This window comes from Scyliorhinus torazame, chromosome 19, assembly GCF_047496885.1.
Source record: "Scyliorhinus torazame isolate Kashiwa2021f chromosome 19, sScyTor2.1, whole genome shotgun sequence".
Lineage (NCBI taxonomy): Eukaryota > Metazoa > Chordata > Chondrichthyes > Carcharhiniformes > Scyliorhinidae > Scyliorhinus > Scyliorhinus torazame.
The window spans coordinates 123,671,460-123,691,543 of record NC_092725.1 but is presented as its reverse complement, the minus strand read 5'-3'; the positions used below and the strand labels follow the sequence as shown (position 1 = coordinate 123,691,543).

The 20,084-nt window shown below is 48.1% G+C and overlaps 1 protein-coding gene across 4 annotated transcripts in view; it reads right to left on the bottom strand.

The window, feature by feature from the left end:
- ppfia2 (PTPRF interacting protein alpha 2) overlaps positions 1–20,084 on the bottom strand; it is a 645,248-nt gene that overhangs the window by 623,321 nt on the left and 1,843 nt on the right. The gene's annotated exons all lie outside the window — the stretch shown is intronic.

Below are 20,084 nucleotides of genomic sequence, written 5' to 3'. Positions count from 1 at the left end.
GCGTGGCTGCTGGCCCCCCACTGAGTGGAGCTTCGGTGCACAGGCGCAGCCGACTTTTTGGTCGTAATGCTAGACACATGCTCCAGACATAGCCTCAAAATCGGAGAATCCAGCCCAGGATCTCTGCACATTTGGAAGTGAATGGTCTTATTGTCAACAGACAGCATGATTTTGTACGAGGGAGGTCACGCCTCACTAATTTAATTGAGTTTTTTGAGGAGGTGACAAAAATGATTGATGAGGGAAGAGCTGTGGATGTTGTCTACATGGACTTCAGTAAAGCATTTGACAAAGTCCCTCATGGCAGGCTAGTGCAAAAGATTAAATCACACGGGATCAGGGGTGAACTGGCTTGGCCATAGAAGACAGAGAGTAGCAGTGGAAGGGTGTTTTTCTGAATGGAGATCTGTAACGAGTGGTGTTCTGCAGGCATCAGTGCTGGGACCTCTGTTGTTTGTAATATATATAAATGACTTGGAAGAAAACGTAGATGGTTTGATTAGCAAATTTGAGGATGATACTAAGATTGCCAGAGTTGTGGATAGTGATGAAGATTGCCACAGAATACAGCAGGATACAGATAGGCTTCAAAATTGAGCGGAGAAATAGAAGATGGAATTTAACCAGGACAAATGTGAGGTGATACATTTTGGTAGATCCAATTCAGGTGAGAGCTACAAAATAAATAGCAGAACTATCAGGAGCATAGACACACAGAAAGATCTGGCTGTGTAGGTCCACACAGATCCTTAAAAGTGGCAGCACAGGTGGAAATGGTGGTAAAGAAAGCTTATGGCATGCCTGCCTTCATCGGGCGGGGCATTGAGTATAAAATGTCGCAAATTATGTTCATTATATAGAACGTTGGTTAGGCCAAATTTGGAAAGCTGAGTCCAATTCTGGTCACCACACTACCAGAAGGACATGGAAGCTTTGGAGAGAGTACAGAAAAGATTTATCAGGATGCAGTCTGGTATGAAGGGTATTATTAGCCAAGAGGAGAGAAACTGGGATTGGTCTCCCGAGAAAGATGAAGGCTGAGGAGCGATCTGATAGAAGTTTATAAAATGATGAGGGGTATGGATAGGGTGAACAGTTGGAGGCTATTTCCCAGGGCAAAAATGACAATTACAAGGGGCACAAGTTCAAGGTGAGGGGGGAAAGGTTCAGTGGAGATGTGCGGGGGAAGCTTTTTTACAGATATTGGTGGTGGCCTGGAATGCACTGCCAAGTGAGGTGGTTGAGGCTGAAACGATAGCGACCTTTAAGACTTATCTAGATAGGCACATGAGCAGACGGAGTATAGAAGGATACAGGCGGTTTGGTCTAGATAGAACATGATCGGCGCAGGCTTGGAGGGCCGAAGGGCCTGTTCCTGTGCTGTACTGTTCGTTGTTCTCTTTGTTCTATCCGTTTATCCATCTGTCTTTCCGTCTACCCACCCATCCATCTATTTATCCGTCTATCCACGTATTGATGACTCATTAAATTATTGGCTGAGCAACTGCGCTCGAGAAGCCTTTAGGTCAGCAAATAGTGCATGCAGTCTTCCAGTCCCTTTTGGTATGGGAAGGATGCTAACCTGGTCATGTCATGCGTGTGCTAAAAATATCAGGAGTATTCACATCAAGATGTTGTTTAGCCATTCCAGCTGATTTTATACATGGCTTTCATAACTTGGACAATGCATGTCCAATTGGGAAACATGCATGCCCCTTTTGTGTGGTAAGCTCTCCCCAAGATGGTCTAAGTATGGAGTGTAAGCAGTATGATGGATGTGAAAGTGTCCTTGAGACAAGAAGTGGTGATATGTGTCCCCCGCTAATGGTTGTGTGAGATCTTTGAAGAGAGTGGCCATTTGGGTACATGATGCCATGATGAGAGTTTGACAGGGAGTACTTACCTTGATGGATCAGCTAAGATCCCTTTTCTGGACTGGAGTGCATTCTGGACAGCCGCACTGACCTGCTCTGTTATGGCCTCCCAGGCCAGGGAGGTAAGATTGCTGTGCCTCTTGTATATATCTCATATGCTTGTATATATCTCATATGCTTGTATATATCTCATATGCTGCCCTACTCCTCTGATCCAGGCTTAGAGGGCGCTCTCAGCTGAACCTGCATTCAGTTGCACAAGGAGACCCCCTGCCACCAGCACTATTTAAAGAAACAGGGTGAGGTACTTTTGATGTACAGAAAATTCTTGTAAGTACTGTGGATTGTTTCTGGAGATTTGATTAAGTGTAACCATACAGGGAGTGCAGAGGATTTGACACCTGTCCACACCAAGACTGCAATTTGGGGACTATAACTGCTGTGCCACTGAGTTTGCAACATTATGGACAAATAAAACTGAGACTGCAGAAGGAAAACTCAGCCCAGAAGGAGGAGGAAGAGAAAGGTTCTCCATGTAACACCTCCCCACGACAGATTTTCATAGAATATTTCTCCTGTCTCCATCTCCCCCAGGAGCAATGCCAAAGGCACCTCAGATTCTACATGGAGATGGTCAGAGACGTGCCATCCTTTAAAACGACTGCCTGAAGTGTGTATCAAAGATCATGCAGATCTGCTGTGTCCTCAACAACACTTATCATGGTGATGCAGCCATTGCCATCCTCTGAATGAGAAGGATGAGAAGCTGGAAGAAAAGGAAGAGGAGGTGAGAGGGGCAACATCAGGGACCACTTCAATCCAGACAGGGTATCCGGGTGTCCTTATCTAAGTTCTGGAACCACTATTCCCCATCTTTCCATTCATCTAGACACCCATCACGGAACCCTCCTGTCAAGATTCTGCAATAAAAGTCGCAAAGAAAAGCCTTTCTTTATCCAACACATCAAACTACCAAACATAAAGTATGGAATTTTCAGTTTCTGAAGCTAAGTCCATGCCGGGCAGGTTCCACAGCACATTTCCCATCAGTCAGAATGGCAGGAGATCATGTCCAATTCCATGCTTGGAAGCTCAGGGGAGCAACTTTCCCAATCAAATGGTAGGTCGGGAACTGTTTCATCTTCTCCACCATTGTCTAATGGGGTTGAAGTCTGGACACCATATTTAAACGCCACCAGCATACACATCTCATGTTCTCCAGCCCACTTGTCTCCAAGACACCCACAGAGAAGGTTGCAAACCAGAAGAAGGCTGCATCCACTTCTGCCACAAAGCCTTGGTCTAGTAGACAGCATTGAGACCAGGCTCCATTATTGTTTGGTCCCTTTCTCTGTCAAATGATAGATTCATGGACAACGGATTAAAAACGGTGAAGCTCACAATCTTGAAACAAAAGCACCTGTAATAGTCTCTAGTGGCTTGTACTCTACTTGTCTTGTCGCTGATGCAGACTTGAATCTGAAGTGCCACCAGACACATGCAAGTGACTAAGATGCCACCTCTGTAACATCGCAAACTCACAGTGGTTGAGCATTTGAATGGCATGCATGACCTAACTGAGCTCAGTGCTCAATCTCAGATCTGGCATACTGATCAACAATAAATTGCTTATGATGAATAGCTGGATGCTGGATGGCCTGTTGTGCATGACAATTGTGGAAAGCACATGAATAGGATAAGATGCCATATATGCAGCATCTGCACCTCTTTAACAGTTGCTTGCAATCCCAAATTTTACATTTCTATGTGTTAGTACTGAAATGGAGCGACGTGAAGCCAGTGACTCCTATATTTCCTTGTTACTGCACGATAAAGGCATGGGTTCCAACAGCAATTCTCTCAAGGAACCTTTTCTGCTTTCTCTCAGCTCTGACAATTTTAATCTTATGGCACCAAGAAATTAGAGGACCCACCCAGAAAGGGCCCCTGAGTACAGCAGTCCGCTCTTCCCACACCGCCTCAGACCCCTCCAATGCAGATTTGTTTCTAGTTTCAATGTCAAACTGTGCCATTACTTCATGTATGCAAGATGGTGATTCTACACGATTAATCCAAGGCCAATTTTGACAGTTCGCATTCCCTCAATTCACCTGGAAGCTCATGATGTGTAGATATAGCTCCCTCCTGTTATTCTCCAGCCTACCCCCCAATATTCCCCTCCCATTCATGCATGTGGTATCCCATCCATTCCCTTATGTGTCAATGTTTCACTTTCCTGTGTCGGGCTCCAAATTCCCAACCCTCAGACTCCTCTTTGCCTGCCTCATTCCCATTACCCCTCCAGCACGCCTTCCTGCCCCTTTGCCCCCCCCATGTGTTCCCACTCATCACACTCACTTGCATGCCTTCCTGCCCCTTTGCCCCCCATGTGTTCCCTCTCATCACACCCTCTTGCATGCCTTCTTGCTCCTTTGCCCCCCATATGTTAGTTATCCTTGACCCCAGATGAAATGTTGATCTCTGTTTGAGTGCACAGTCTGCCTGAATACCACTGCACAGTGGAGTCCTCCAGGATTATCAGGGAGCAGAACAAACCTTGCACCCAGCACTAGTCACAATGCTGAGTTCTGCTTGAGTGTCTCGCCCTCCCTCGCAAGTAGTGATGGGTGCATGATGGAGCTGTTATACATTGATCAGCGTGAGAAGCTAGTGCAGCAGGTATGAGGTAATTCTTGAAGATGCATTCACTGACCTTGATCACCCGCATGAGGTCACCAAACTTATTAAGACACTGTTCTTTTCCGATTCCTTTCAGAAGTTTTCATTACGGCCTGCTTTCTCCATACCTCCAATGCCCTCACCCACGGAAACCTGGCCTGTTTACCATCATCATTCAGGGCTCCAGCGCTACATCCATGAGCTTTGGAGCGTTATCTCTTCACTGCGGCTTCATTTACTGTATTCAGTTTCTCCTTGCAGTCAATTAAAGTGCTAGGATTCAGGAGCAGCTTCTTTCTACTCAGCAAATCTGTGCTCTAAAAGTGGCAGGACGCCTTTAAGGGCTGGAAGCTAACTGAAACATGTGCTAGTCCCACACGGTGCTCAGTCACCTGTTGAGCATCCAGTGAACCAGCAGCATTGGTTGCACTCAACTGAATGCTACAATCAGGCAAACAGGGAGGCAGCACAGAGTTTTTGTGCTGCCTGCCTCAGTGGCAGATCATGAACTGCAACACTTGTGCCCAAAACAGAAGGAAAAGCTTTTAAGCCACTTATGTGCACTGGATTTCCCATCTACAAAGCAATAATTTTCATTGTTATATTTTTGTGGCAACCTTTCCATTATAATTTCATATATCCAGGATTGTAATTGTAAATCAACTCTTATTGTGCAATTGCAGAATCTACACACTAGGTGGCATTCAAACGTTTTTAGAAATAAAATCATTCAACTTTTTTGTCAGTATCAGTATTTTCCAGTGCCCAAAATAAAGGGGAAGAATTAAAAAAAGAGCGGGATTCTCTGTCGGCCGTCGCTGAAATCGGGAAACGTAATTGGGCAGAGAATCAGTTCCATCGCCAAAATCATGGCATGAGTCGATTTCACGCCAAATCACAATTCTCCCTCGCCTCGACAGTGGTGTCAATGCGTTCCAGAACGCACGTACAGTAAACACCGTTGGCACATCATTCGCAGGCCCGACCAGGTATTCTCTGGGGCCTCCACCGGGGCGAATTCCTGACGGCGAGGTTCACTTGTGCTTTTAAAAATCGTGAAACTGCTGCCGTAGCTGGTGAGGGAGAGAGAGGAAGTAGGACATGGAGAGGACGTCCATAGACTGCCAGTCCTGACACTGGCTGGACTGGCTGGGGGTGACTCTGTTGGGGCATGGGAACGGGCCGTATGGCCAGGGTGACCCACAATGAGACTGACGTGGTACCCAAGCACGGACTGCCATTTGCCGTGGCCTGGAAGGCAGCCACCATGCTGCGCATCCTACTGATCACACACTTTGTTCCCTGGCTCTGCTGCATCACACCAGCGGTATGGATGCCACCACCCCTACACCCCAGCCCCCACCTTACCACCAACTGCACCCCAGCCACTGCCCTACCAACCCCCACATCCTACCCTCCACCTACACCACCCCTGCACCCCAACCTCCATTCTTCCACCCTCCACACTCCAACCCCACCACGCCCACACCCCACCTTCCGCCATACCCTGTCCCAAGCCGGCAACCACTCTCGGCCCACCCAGGGCAATGCCCACTGTAGCCCCTACAGAGGGCACCGGACAGATGCTGTACACTCTGCAACGGTGGCGCCAGCCGACGGTACGCCTGGCAACAGGGAAGGGTGCCAGGGCCAGAAGCCCCCAGAGTGCTGTGCATCGGTGGCGGCAGGGGTGCGGGAATGGGGGGGACATGGGAGCACGGTTCGCAATGCCAACCGGAGGCACCATGTAGCACGTTGATCATGATTAGACACGGGGGTTCGCACCATTCTAACATGGGCAGCACGGTAGCACAGTGTTTAGCACAGTTGCTTCACAGCTCCAGGGTTCCAGATTAGATTCCCGGCTTAGGTCACTGTCTGTGTGGAGTCTGCACATTCTCCCCGTGTCTGCGTGGGTTTCCTCCGGGTGCTCCGGTTTCCTACCACAGTCCAAAGATTTGCACGCTAGGTGGATTGGCCATGATAAATTGGCCTTAGTGTCCAAACAAAAAGGTTAGATGGGGTTACTGGGTTACGGGGATAGGGTGGAGGAGTGGGCGTAAGTGGGGTGCTCTTTCCAAGGGCCGGTGCAGACTCGATGGGCCGAATGGGCTCCTTCTGCACTGTAAGTTCTATGATTCTATAACATGTCGGCTTTTCGCCCGCAATCAATGGATATTGGAATACAATTTGCAATGGAGGCCTTCCTCCTAGTCGCCGCAGGGTACAAGTTGGAGCTGCTCAAGGAAGAGAAAGCTGCAGCAGCAGAGTGTGCAGCAGCAGAACGTGCAGCCGAGGAAGGGGAGGCAACCGCGCAGGATGGAGAACCGATGGCCAACAGACCAAGGAGGAAGAAGAGGAGGAGAGTGTGCAAAGGAGTTGCCGCCTGAGGCCTCGTTTGTAATGGCAGTGCCTATCATTCGAGGACCTGCCGGACCGGGCATGCCGTCGAAGACTCCGGCTGAGCAGGCGGACAGTGCAACATATCTGCCAGATCATGGCACCAATGACACCGCGGGGGAATGAGGGAGGACATCAAAGTGACAGTGACCCTCAAATTTTACGCCATTTGTCCTTCCAGGAGGCGAGTGGGAACCTGTCCTGAGCTCGGTGCACAGGAGCATCTGCACCGTCGGGGAGGCCCACTTGCCCAGTCAGCACAATACATCCATTTCAATGTGGACCGAACCCGCCATCGTCAACATGCCCCGGGTCCAGGGGGTGATCGACCGGATGCATGTCGCCCTCCAAGCACCTGCAGATGACAAGCCGCTCTACACAAACCAAAAGGGGTTCCTCTTGATGAACATGCAGCTGATATGTGACCATCAGCTGCGCATCATGCACGACTGCGGCTGTTACCCAGGCAGTGTGCACGACGTCTTCATCCTGTCACACTTGACGATTCGCAACCTCTTTGCAACACCCCCGGCTGGGGGTTTGGTTCCTGGGCGACAGGGGTTGTCCACTGCGGTTGAGGCTACAGACCGACGTGAATGGCCTCTTTCTGCACTGTAAATTCTATGATTCTATGACCCGGAGGCCTGCTACGACGCTCATGCAGACACCAGGGCTGTGATCGAGCGGTGTCTCTTGAAGATGCGGTTCAGGTGCCTGGACCACTCTGGTGGGCCGTCCAGTTTGAAGCAGAGAGGGTCGTCCACATCGTAGCGACCTGCTGTGCCCTCAATGGCACTGCACAGCAGAGGGGCGATGTGCTGGAGGAGGAGGATGAACAATAGGCCTTCTCCAATGAGGAGGATGCAGGGGAGGGTGAGCATGGGCAGGGCATGGGCCTGAGTAGGGACGGGATGCCCACGACGTGTGCACCAGGGCCAATGCGCACGGGAGGCTCTGATCACCTCCAGGTTCACCGGCTTTGGGGGGGTGGGGGGTCACACACTGGGCAGGCGCACAGACACCACATCCCACCCCCACCACCCCCCTGCCTGCAACCCCCTCCATGATACCTGCTGCATTGTGGAGGTGTGGGCCTGGGTTGGCAGGTCTAGTGCATTGAATGGAGGATGATGGCAACCCGCTCAGCAATGTGCTCTGGTGCTCTGCATCGTTTGACAATGTCTGATTCCTATCAACGGGAGCTCTGCAACTTTGCCCCCACGCGGCGAACTCAGCCGCAATCTTTAAGCACTGGCTGGCGTGCTTTAAAAGGTATCTCGAGACGGCCAAAAACACACCCATGGGAGAGCAGAAACTGCATGTCCTGCACTCAAGGGTGAGCCCGGAGATTTAGACCCTCATCGAGGAAGTGGAACACTTTGATGCAGCAATTGAGCTGCTAAAAGGATACTATATTCGCCCGGTAAACCAGGTCTACATCCGGCACCTGCTTGCAACAAGGCGACAAACCCCTGGGGAATCGCTGGAGGAATTCTACCGCACACTCCTGGTGCTGGGAAGAAGCTGCGGCTGCTTTCGTGACAGCTATGCTTTCGTCACAAATCCGCCAGCGCCTGTTCGAGAAGGACACCCTGGGTCTCAGGGTCCGCAGTAGCCGACCCCGAGACTTCCCCCGTTCCCCCACAGGCCTGCGCTGCAAGGCAGCCTGGCAACCCCGAGGGGCCCCGCTACTACTTTTGCGGGCAGGCCAAGCACCCCCGCCAGCGCTGCCCAGCCCGCGCATCCACCTGCAGGGACCCTTTCGTGGGGGTATGCCAGGCCGGAGCGGTGGCCGCAGTCTCCAGCGGCAAATCCGGACCGCCACCACAAACTTCTCCACGGGCCCCGTGCTTCCAGCGGTCGCCGCCACCCCCATATCCCAGGGCCACGTGCGGACCCCGGGCGCCGCCATCTTGATCTGCGGACGCCACGCTTGAGGGATGGGCGCCGCCATTTTGTGCATCCCCGGCCATGTGCGACCAATGGGAGACGCCATCTTCGATGATGCCCCAGGACCCCAGCTCGGCCGACCACACACTGCCGGAACAGAATTCCCAACTACTGCGATTGGCCTCGGTGACTCTGGATCAGTCTCGACCTCGAACACTCTCAACCGCTACGACGACCGTTTTCATCAACGAGCATGAGACGTCCTGCCCAATTGACTCTGGGAGCACGGAGAGCTTCATACACCCTGACACGGTAAGGTGCTGTTCTCTCCTCATCCACCCTGTTAATCAAAAAATCTCACTGGCCTCCGGTTCCCACTCAGTGGAGATAAAGGGGTTTTGTGTAGCAAACCTCACAGTCCAGGGAAGAGTTCAAAAATTTCCGTCTTTACATCCTTCCCCACCTCTGCGCGGCTACACTTCTGGGTTTAGACTCCCAGTGTAACCTTCAAAATCTGACCTTCCAATTTGGCGGCCCGATACACCCCCTTACCGTCTGCGGCCTCGCGACCCTTAAGATCGACCCGCCTTCCCTGTTTGCGAACCTCACCCCGGATTGCAAACCCGTCGCCACCAGGAGCAGACGCTCCAGTGCCCAGGACCGGAACTTTATTAGGTCGGAGGTCCAAAGGCTACTGAGGGAAGGGGTCAATGAAGTCAGTAACAGCCCCTGGAGAGCTCAAGTAGTGGTGTTAAAGACCGAGGAGAAGCATAGGATGGTCATCGACCACAGTCAGACCATCAACAGGTTTACACAACTGGACGCGCACCCTCTCCCCCGCATATCCGACTTGGTAAACAGGATCGCGCATTATAAGGTCTCCACGGTGGATCTCAAGTCCGCCTACCACCAGCTCCCCATCCACACGAGTGACCGCAAATACACTGCCTTCGAAACAGACGGGCGGCTCTATCACTTCTTAAGGGTTCCCTTTGGTGTCACTAACGGGGTATTGGTCTTCCAGCGCGAGATGGACCGAATGGTTGACTGGTAGGGTTTACGGGCAACATTCCCATATCTCGATAATGTCACCATCTGCGGCCACGACCAACAGGACCACGACACCAACCTCCGAAAATTTCTCCAGACCGCTAAAATCCTTAACCTAACATACAATAAGGATAAATGCGTGTTTACCATCGACCGTCTAGCCATTCTCGACTACGTAGTGCGAAATGGAGTTATGGGCCCCGACCCTGAACGCATGCGCCCCCTTATGGAGTTCCCCCTCCCTCATTGCCCTAAGGCCCTGAAACGCTGCCGAGGGTTTTTTAGCTACTACGCCCAGTGAGTCCCCAACTATGTAGACAAGGTCCGTCCCCTGATCCAATCCACAGCTTTTCCCCTGTCGATAGAGGCCCGCCAGGCCTTCAGCCGCATCAAAGCAGACATTGCAAAGATGCACGCCATCGAAGAGTCCTTCCCCTTCCAGGTCGAGAGCGATGCGTCCGACGTAGCTCTGGCGGCCACCCTCAACCAAGCGGGCAGACCTGTGGCCTTCTTCTCCCGTACACTCCATGCTTCCGAAATCCGCCACTCCTCAGTCAAAAAGGAGGCCCAGGCCATAGTAGAAGCTGTGCGACATTGGAGGCATTACCTGGCCAGCAGGAGATTCACTCTCCTCACTGACCAACAATCGGTTGCTTTCATGTTCGATAATGCACAGCGGGACAAGATAAAAAACGACAAGATCTTGCAGTGGAGGATCGAACTCTCCACCTACAACTACGAGATCTTGTATCGTCCCGGGCAGCTAAACGAGCCTCCTGACGCCCTGTCCCGTGGCACATGTGCCACCGCACAAGTGGACCGCCTCCGAGCCCTCCACGAGGACCTATGCCACCCAGGGGTCACTCGCTTTATCCATTTCGTCAAGACACGCAATCTGCCCAACTCCATCTAGGAGGTCAGGACTGCCATCAGGGACTGCCAAATCTGCGCTGAGTGCAAATCACACTTCTACCAGCCAGAGAGAGCGCATCTGATAAAGGCTTCCCGTCCCTTTGAACGCCTCAGCATGGACTACAAAGGCCCCCTCCCCTCCACCGACCGCAACAAGTACTTCCTGAACGTGATTGACGAGTACTCCCGGTTCCCATTTGCCATCCCCTGCCCCGACAGGACCGCCACCACCGTCATCAAGACCCTTCATAGCATCTTTGCACTGTTCGGGTTCCCCACTTACATACACAGTAATAGGGGGTCCTCCTTTATAAGCGACGAACTGCATCAATTTCTGCTCAGCAAGGGCATCGCCTCGAGCAGGACCAGTTACAACCCCCGGGGTAACGGACAGGTAGAGAGGGAGAACAGAGCGGTCTGGAAGACCGTCCTACTGGCCCTACAGTCCAGGAACCTCCCAGTCTCCCGCTGGCAAGAAGTCCTCCCGGATGCCCTCCACTCCATCCGGTCACTACTTTGTACAACCACCAATCAGACACCTCACGAACGTCTCCTTGTCTTCCCTAGGAAGTCCTCCTCTGGGACCTCGCTCCCGACCTGGCTGGCAGCACCCGGACCCATCCTGCTCCGAAAACACGTGCGGGCGCTCAAGTCGGACCCATTGGTCGAGATTGTCCATCTGCTCCATGCTAACCCCCAGTACGCCTACCTGGCGTACCCCGACGGCCAACAAGAAACGGTCTCCCTACGAAACCTGGCGCCCGCTGGAATTCCAAGCACATTCCAGCCACCAGTCCCACCCTCCCCTCCACCGCAGCACCTTACAGGAGGATCGGTCCTTCCGCCGCCCCCGTCTAGGCCCCCCCACCCACCGACGCCCCACGCAGGCGCTCCCTTCCCAGGTCCGCCGTTTTCCCCACCAGCGCCGTCTAGGGGTGACGAAGCTGCCATGGAGATTGAAGCCACGCTCCCGGAGTCACAGATGCCCGAGCCTCCACCGGAGTCGCCACCTCGGCTCCGACGATCACAGAGGACGACCAGGGCCCCCGATCGACTGATTGCTTCATTTTAACTGTAATCTGTAAATATAAACCACCAAATGTACATGGCTACCAGACTTGTAAATAGTTGCTAAACATTGTACCGAGGTATTACGGTACCTCCATAACTAATTATACCATGTTGTTATGTTTTGTAGTTTCTGGCCACGACCACCGCCGGACATTTTTTTAACAGGGGGTGAATGTGGTATTATAGGTATTATGGTACCTGCGAGGCTAAAGCACCATTGGTAGAACCTGTATGCTTGCTATTGGCTAGAGTGTATAATAGCCCTGATAGGCGGGGTGTAAGAACCCGTGCCGCCCCAGCAGCCCTCATTCTGTACCTGAGCTGCTGGGGGAAACATCTAGCTTATTAAAGCCTTCAGTTGGACTACAACCTTGCTTTAGTGGTCATTGATTGTGCATCACCGCCCAAGTGCAGAGATCTGAAGAGCAGCTAGTTAAGGAAACTATAAAAATGAAGAGAAGTTTCCAAGAAGCCTGAGGTTGAAGATACTAGAAAAGGGTACTGTTCTGTAAAGACAGGCAGAGCTGAGAAGAAGGCCAAGATGCCAGAAAGATATAGGAAGTGATTTTGAGGTTTGTGAGATTTTACGACAGATTGTGGAACATGAATTGATATAACTACGGAAATCGAGAGCTGGCTATAGGAGTTTCTCTAAAAGCAGTTAAGACAAAGGAAGCCTAAAGGTGGGTGTGTAAAATCCTAGACTGGATTCGCTGTTAAAAGTGGAACGTAAGCTTTGTTTAAAAGTGCCTTTTGGAAATGCAATTTCAGAATGCAAACCGCTATGGGAAAGCATAATTATGAGAGAAGATTTTAAAGCATGTTTTTGGGAGTGGAGTTTGGCAACTCTCACATGACAATCATCGGGCAGATTCTGAGGAGAAATTTGCAAATATTCACTTCGGGTCCAGAGTGGAGAATGTATTTGCCCACAGTCATCTAGTAAAATGGATTTTGTGTTAATGAGACTATTGTAGTTTAAGATGTACTTTGTAATCCGTGTTAATCTTTAAATATGTGCGTATTTGTTAAGTTAAGAGGAAAGTAAAAGTGTATTGTATTATAATCCAATGTTTCATGTTTAATCAATGTTTTTTTCCCTTATTATTAAAACTAATTAGCTCTGCTTTTTTTTCCATAAATTTAGAGTACCCAATTATTGTTTTTTCCAATTAAGGGGCAATTTATTGTGGTCAATCCACCTAATCTGCATATCTTTGTGTTGTGGGGGGGAAAACAACGCAGACACGGGGCGAATGTGCAAACTCGACACGTACAGTGACCCAGGGCCAAGATTCGAACTCGGGTCCTCTGCGCCATAGGCAGCCGTGCTAATCATTACGCCACGTGCCGTCCGTCCACCACTTTTTATAAACAGAAAGAAAAGTTACGGTCTTTTGAGCCAGGGTTCCATTCTGGGATCTTCACAGAATCAAAGAATCACAGAATAATACAGCACAAAAGAGGCCCTTCGACCCATGGAGTCTGCACCGATGCATGAAAAACACCTGACCTGTCTACCTAATCCCATTTGCCAGCACTTAGCCCATAGCCTTGAATGTTATGACGTGTAAGGTACTCATCCAAGTACTTTTTAAAGGATGTGAGGCAACCTGCCTCTACCACCCTCTGACGCAGGGCATTCCAGACCATCTTCCTGTCCAGTTATAACACTATCTGGAATTGCAACAGAAGTTACTCCATCCTACATGTTCATCGTCTTACATAGATGGAAAGATACCAACAATTGAAAGTAGTAAAACATTCCAAGACAGTTCTCAAATAAAATTGGACAATTAGCCACCTAAAGAGGAATTAGGTCAGATGGCAAAAGCTTCATATTAAGGAGCACTTTAAATGAGAAAAAGAAAGGAACAGAGGTGGGGAGGTTCAGCAAGGGAATTCCAGACTTTAGCAAGGCTTTGCCAACTGAAGACATGGTTGCCATTGTTGGAGCTGTCCAAATTGGGGGTGCTCACATGCCAGAATTCGAGGAGTGCATATATGTCCAAGAGTTTGCAGGAAATTACAAAGAAAAGGAGAGGCAAGACTATTTGAAAATAAGGAAGAGATTGATATTAAGGTGATGTTCAACTGGTTTAACTAATATAAGGTCAGGGAGCATGGGGATAGGGGTGAACAGGACTTGGTGTGAGTAAGAACATGGGCAGCAAAAGTTTCTATGACCTCAAGTTCAGAAAGGGTAAAACATGAGAGGCTAGCCAGAAGTGTTTTGGAACAGTTAAATCTAGAAGTGACAAAGACGTGGACAATTGTTTCAGCAGAAATGTTATGGAGGTGGAAATTGACAGTCTTAGTCACAGCGTGGATGACAGTAGAACGTTCAACTTGGGGGTGACACCAAGATTTCAAAAGAACAGTCTGGTTCAAGTTTGGACAGTTGCAAGGGAGAAGGATGGATTTGGTGGTTTTGAAATGGCGTTTGTGGCAAGGGACAAGACTTTGGTCATTTCAAAATTTAATTGGATGAAATCTCTGCTCATCCAGTAATTTGACAAGTTAGAGAGAGTGGAGGGATTGAGCGAGTTGGTGGTGAGGGAGTGCTGAGTATTGTCAGCTTTCATGTGGAAACCAGCAATTGCTGAGAGGCACCATGGGACTGAGAAAAGGTAAGGAGCCAAGGATAACTCTTGGGCGGACACCGTGGGTAATTATGTGGGGATGACGTGGGTTTCCTCTGGGTGCTCCGATTTCCTCCGAAAGTCCAAAGAGGTGAAGGTTAGGTTGACCGTGATAAAATTGCCCCTTAGTGACCAGGGATGTGCAGTTTAGGCGGGGTTACAGGGATAGGGCGGTGGAGTGAGCCTAGGTATGTTGCTCTTTCAGTGGAGACCCGATGGGCCGAATGGCCTCCTTCTGCACTATAGGGATTCTATAGTTCTATTCTAAGGTCGCTCCACTGATGTTACCTGCAAGTAACAGAAACAGCTGTACTACCGTGATGATCATTTGAGCTTGGATGTTTTATGGTCTTTTACCTGGTTTCAACCAGTTTCTCCTCAACTCAGTTTCAATTTCCCCAGAAGTTTTGGTTTCCGATCTCAGTTTCCATTTTAGTTTCTTTTTTCAGTTTTCCTTTTCAGTTGGATCTATCTCAAAAAATACAAGTTTTGGAACCATGGATTCCATCACAATGGAGACTGAGGCACCTGAACTGAGTTGAGGAGTGTTGAGCATCTCAGTAGTTGCAGAAATGTGTGGGGTATTTTCCGGCCGTTACCGTCAGCAGGATCTTCTAGTCCCATCAAGAGAGAACCCCCACCAGGGGTTTCCTGACAGTAGGAAGTGGATTCAATGGGAAATCCCATTGTCAACGGAGGTACCAGAAGATCCCGCTGCCGCCAGCAGTGGGCCACCTCCTGCCACCGAGAAGCATGCCACGGTGGAATGAATGCAGAATCAAAAGCTAGATAGTTGGAATTTTGAAAGCATAATTTTAAGTGAATTGGAAAAGATTTATTTGGAGGGGTGAATACAGAAGGAGGTAGGGTTGGGAGGGAGAAGGGTGAATTGGGTAGAGTGCTTTACAAAGAAAGTGATCAGAGATAGACTCATCTCTAATTGATAGGGTGGGAGTACTGAGTCGACATGAGATGGCAAGGTCAAGTAGTGGCCAGGAATATGGATTGATATGGAAGATTTATATTGAGGGAGATAGAGGTTGAAATCAGTGAGATATGGAGGTAAAAAAGCAATGAAGGTATCTCAGTGAGTACATTTTTATGGTGGGTGTTAGAAAACTAGGATTTTAAACAAGAGATGAGAGGGATGATCAAAAGAGGAGTAGGCAGGCAGACCAAGTTGTAATTTAGTGGTAAAAACCACAGTCACTGGAACGAACTAGGCAGGGCAATTGTTGACGGGTTTGGCACAAGGGCAGCTTCATTTCGGGGAAGATACCACCACTCCTCAGCCAAATGCCAAGGCAATGATCTTGCTGAAATAATTTCATGTATTGGCCTTTTTAGTGGTCACAGAGGAGTCCTGTAAGAGAATTCCCAGCCAGGACTGCACACAACAAAATCGCTCTTATCGAGGCCAGTTTTTATGTCCCAAGTTCAAAATCCTGCTGTTGGGTTCCTGCCCCTCAGCAGGGAAGCTTGTACTCCTGGAGACTCATGGGGAATTAAACAGAACATCCACATTGGTCTTTTGAGGGTTATAACATTTCCTCCTCCTCCTTCCCCAAAGCCCGTAGGCCCTTCTGCGGAATGTGGAGCAGGAGGGCACCTGCTCTTCTTTGCTCATGGCTGCGCTTTCAGCTGTGGTGCCAGGCCCCGGAGGCGCATAGCGTGTCTGGGAATGCCATTCTCTGGATGACCACCCAGGGGGTACTACCACTGATGGCTGATCCCCAAGCATATCACCGTCGGATATTTCTGATGCCTGAGTCTCCATGACCAAGTCGGAATTGATGATCTCCCGCATCTTGGTATTGGGACCCTAAGAGGGTGACACCCACAGCCCCCATGGGTCGAAGTGATGTGACTGGAAGGCTTCCATATTCTATTCTCTCCGCCGCGGCCAATATCCTGGATTTGAATCCAATGGTTGCTCTCTTCCGCCAGCCGTGGAGTGGGCCAACACCATGTCAATGCCATATGGTGAGGAATCACATATTGCCAAGAGAAGATTGGAGGGGTCATAATGCATCAGCAAACTGGACAACGTTAGCTATTTCTTTTCTCAGGCAAAGGCTTCCTCTTGCGGCGTCCACCATGCCCATTCTTGGTGCTTCTTCAGCAAGGCATGTGGAGGGGCGAGTATGGTCGCTAGACCAGGAATGAATTTCCCATAGTAGTTTACGAGACAAGAAATGACTGCAACTCTGTCGTATTGTCGAACAGCTCGCACCTCCTCCTCCACCGGATGCAGTCCATCCTGGTCCATGCAAAGCCCCAAGTCGGTGACTTTGAAATACACATTTGCCCTCCTGAGGTGGATGCCTGACTCACAAAACCGGCAGAGGACTTTAAACAGATGCGCACTTTCCAGGGCTCCAGTAACAAAGATGTTGTCTCAGTGGATTGCCACACGCGGGAGTCCTTCTAGCATATTCTTCATCCAGAGAATCCGTTTTTACGTAGAAACGGGGCGGCACTGTTTTCCAGATGCTCCGCCCTTTCAAAATCAGCATAATAAGTTTTAAGGGATGAAGAACTAATTGAAAGCAATAAACTATCTACCACTACCTTTCCATCCTAGCTGCAATGTGTTCTGCTGGCCTTTCTTCTGGTTCTTCTTCAGCTTTATTCAATTCTTCAAGGATCCCAAGATGTCTCAGGGGGTCCCATGGTTCTCATTGGATCTGAGTTGGTTAGGGTTGTTGGGGTTGCGATGGCTGTCATCAGCAATGTGCAGAACTGTCCCCTGGTAGCCATCTACTGATGCTTCGCAGGATGAAGATGCATAGAAGAGGCTAACAAAATCCGTACTGATTTGCATTATCTTTCTGCAGTGATCATACACCTGTTGAAAACTGATGGAGTAGTCCTTGTTCTTGATATAAGCTGTTGGTTAACTTTGCTATGATGCCCGAGACCTGAGGGAAGTCAGTCACTGTTGAAATTTTCAGATTTCTCTAATTCTCGCTGTTGATGTCCTTTGCAACAGTGGTTTTCTCTGGAAGGAGGATATTGTTTGATGCAACTTTGAACTGTGGACTAAAATATATTGATAACATCCCCTACAGATGCCTGGAAGTTACTTTGATGACCAACAGCGAAGCTTAACCCTCTGGTCTATTTCACTTCTGTGGGCTGGACAAGTCAGTAACAGGCTGCCTTTGTACCTACCCCTACATCGCTCTCCAAAATTATCCAAAAGGTGACTCTTGGCCTTGTAGGCTGGATAAGGCCTTCTATTAGCAGCCTCCTCACCAGCTGTATTTCAATAAGCCTACCTGCTGCTTGCCATAGTTCTTCAGGCTGCTGCTCATTTTCCTCCAAATATTCACTGTAAAAATAGCACCTATGAGAAGTAAGTGCTTAATGAAGGTGGATAAGAAGAAAAGTAAAATCAGAAAGAAGTTAAGTGAACACTCAAAAAGTGGCCTTCGTGCCTCCAGGTGACTACAGTGGTCCTTTAAATTCAGCTTGCAATCTTGTCAGTCAGTTTGTGAAACCAATTCCATAAGCTTTATATTTAGCAAGTTTACGTCTGGGCAGATCATTATAGTTAAAAAGTGCTAGGTATCAATTAATGTCACCAGACCTCATCTGTGATTTATAAATTAGACACCTGTACTTCTGGTGGGAACATTTCCTACCTGAGTTAAATGGTTAAAATGCCAGTCATTGAGTTTTTGACTGGAACACTGATTTTCCTGATTTCAAGCATTCAATTGTCATGTTCCCCCTAGCAAGTTAAGGTATGGTCTAGATTTTAGATTTTTTAGATGTGGGCAATGTCACTTCCTACAATGGCATTATTGATCAAGAAGTTACTAACGTCATCGAGAAAGCAAGTGCATTGCTTTGATTTTTCAAAAAGGGGCTAATAGATCAACAAGACATAAAATTATTCACAATCATAGAGCTATCATTGCATTTTGTTTGTGTAACTATAAGTCTTGACTCCACCACAGAAAGCTTCTCAAACATCTTGATATATTCCAGAATGCTAACTCTATAAAATCATCCAATCTTAAACATCAAATAGCAGAATGAAGTAACAAAAAATCTATCATGAACACCGAGGTGATGGTGATAAAGCTACAACTGTCCTGGAGGAGCCATGTGTTGAAAATGGGTAAGAATCAGTTCTCCTTGGCACACTCAAGGAAGACAAATTTAAGAAAGGAAGTCAGCACAAATAGTTTGGGAACACACACAAGAAAATATGTTCAACTGTGCTGTAGATTGGGAATGCATTATCATGGACAGTCACGCTGGTGTACTGCCACTTACACACTTCAAAAGCCCAGAGGTGGCAGACTTTCATTCTCAGAATGTGGGCATTACTGGCAATGTCAGCATTTTGTTCCCTTCCTAGTTACCCTGAGAAGTTGCCAGTGGGCTACCTTCTTCAACCATTGTTGGCAGGCGCTTGCTAAGTTACTTCCCAGGGAAGTTACAAGTCAATCGTGTTCATGTCGGATTACAGTTAGAGATAGAACAAACAGGGTAAAGAAAGTAAATATCCTTCCCATTAATGAACCAGTTCTGTTTTCTAAAATTCCAATAGTTTCATGGTCACATTGATTGATAGGAACTTTTTTACTTTTTTATTTACATTGAATGTTTATATTCAAATCGCTGCAGTTGGATTTGTACTCTCATTCTCTGAATTATTAATCCAGACCTCTGGATTCATAACTGCACAATAGAAAGTAAAGATTCCCAACATGTAAGTGAATACATATCAGTGCCACAAATGCAGGTATGTGCACAAGTATCAGCCTTGAAGACCTCTTCTCTGCACACATTTATAATGGGGAAGTTCAAATATGATCTAAACATTCCATCAAAATCTAGGTTACAACTGGCAAGGCAATCAGCATGAAAATAAATAATCCACGCTACAGTTTCAAAAATGGACAGACGACCCACTAAATACAAATTAAATGTTAAAAGGTGAGCTATGGCTCATATGGCTCACAACAGCATGCTATACTGAAATACAATCATGCTTCAGGCAATCCTTATTTTATGCAATGCAGTTTCAATACATTAGCACTGGTAAAAGTCCATGGGTATAAACTAAATAAAATGGTGTCTTTTTGGCATTATTTAATGATACGTCTCAATGTCAGATGTAATTCTTCCCTAAATTCTAAATTACAGTTGTACATCTTTCCAAATCCATTCTCCTCTTCAGAAAGTCTCATGCCAATTAGATGTACACTCTGGACACTAGCATAGTTTGCTGTTAAGTTCTGTAATTTAATAAAACATTTATGATTGGGTTTCTTTCCTTAATAATTTGAGATACTTCAAAATAAGATCCTGACTATGTGAAATATCTGTATCAGTGCTTTAAATCTTTCAGTGTGTAAATACTGATTTCAACTTTGACAATCTTCCTTCTGAATACGTCTTCATTGTTCACAAGATTTTAGTTAAAACAATGACAAAACAATCACAAGTATAATAGACGTTGTATGCCTATTACTTTTGCAAAGGACTACCATGAAACAATTGCATGAGAATTCTACAAAATTGTTGGAACTTTTAATCAGTCCACTAT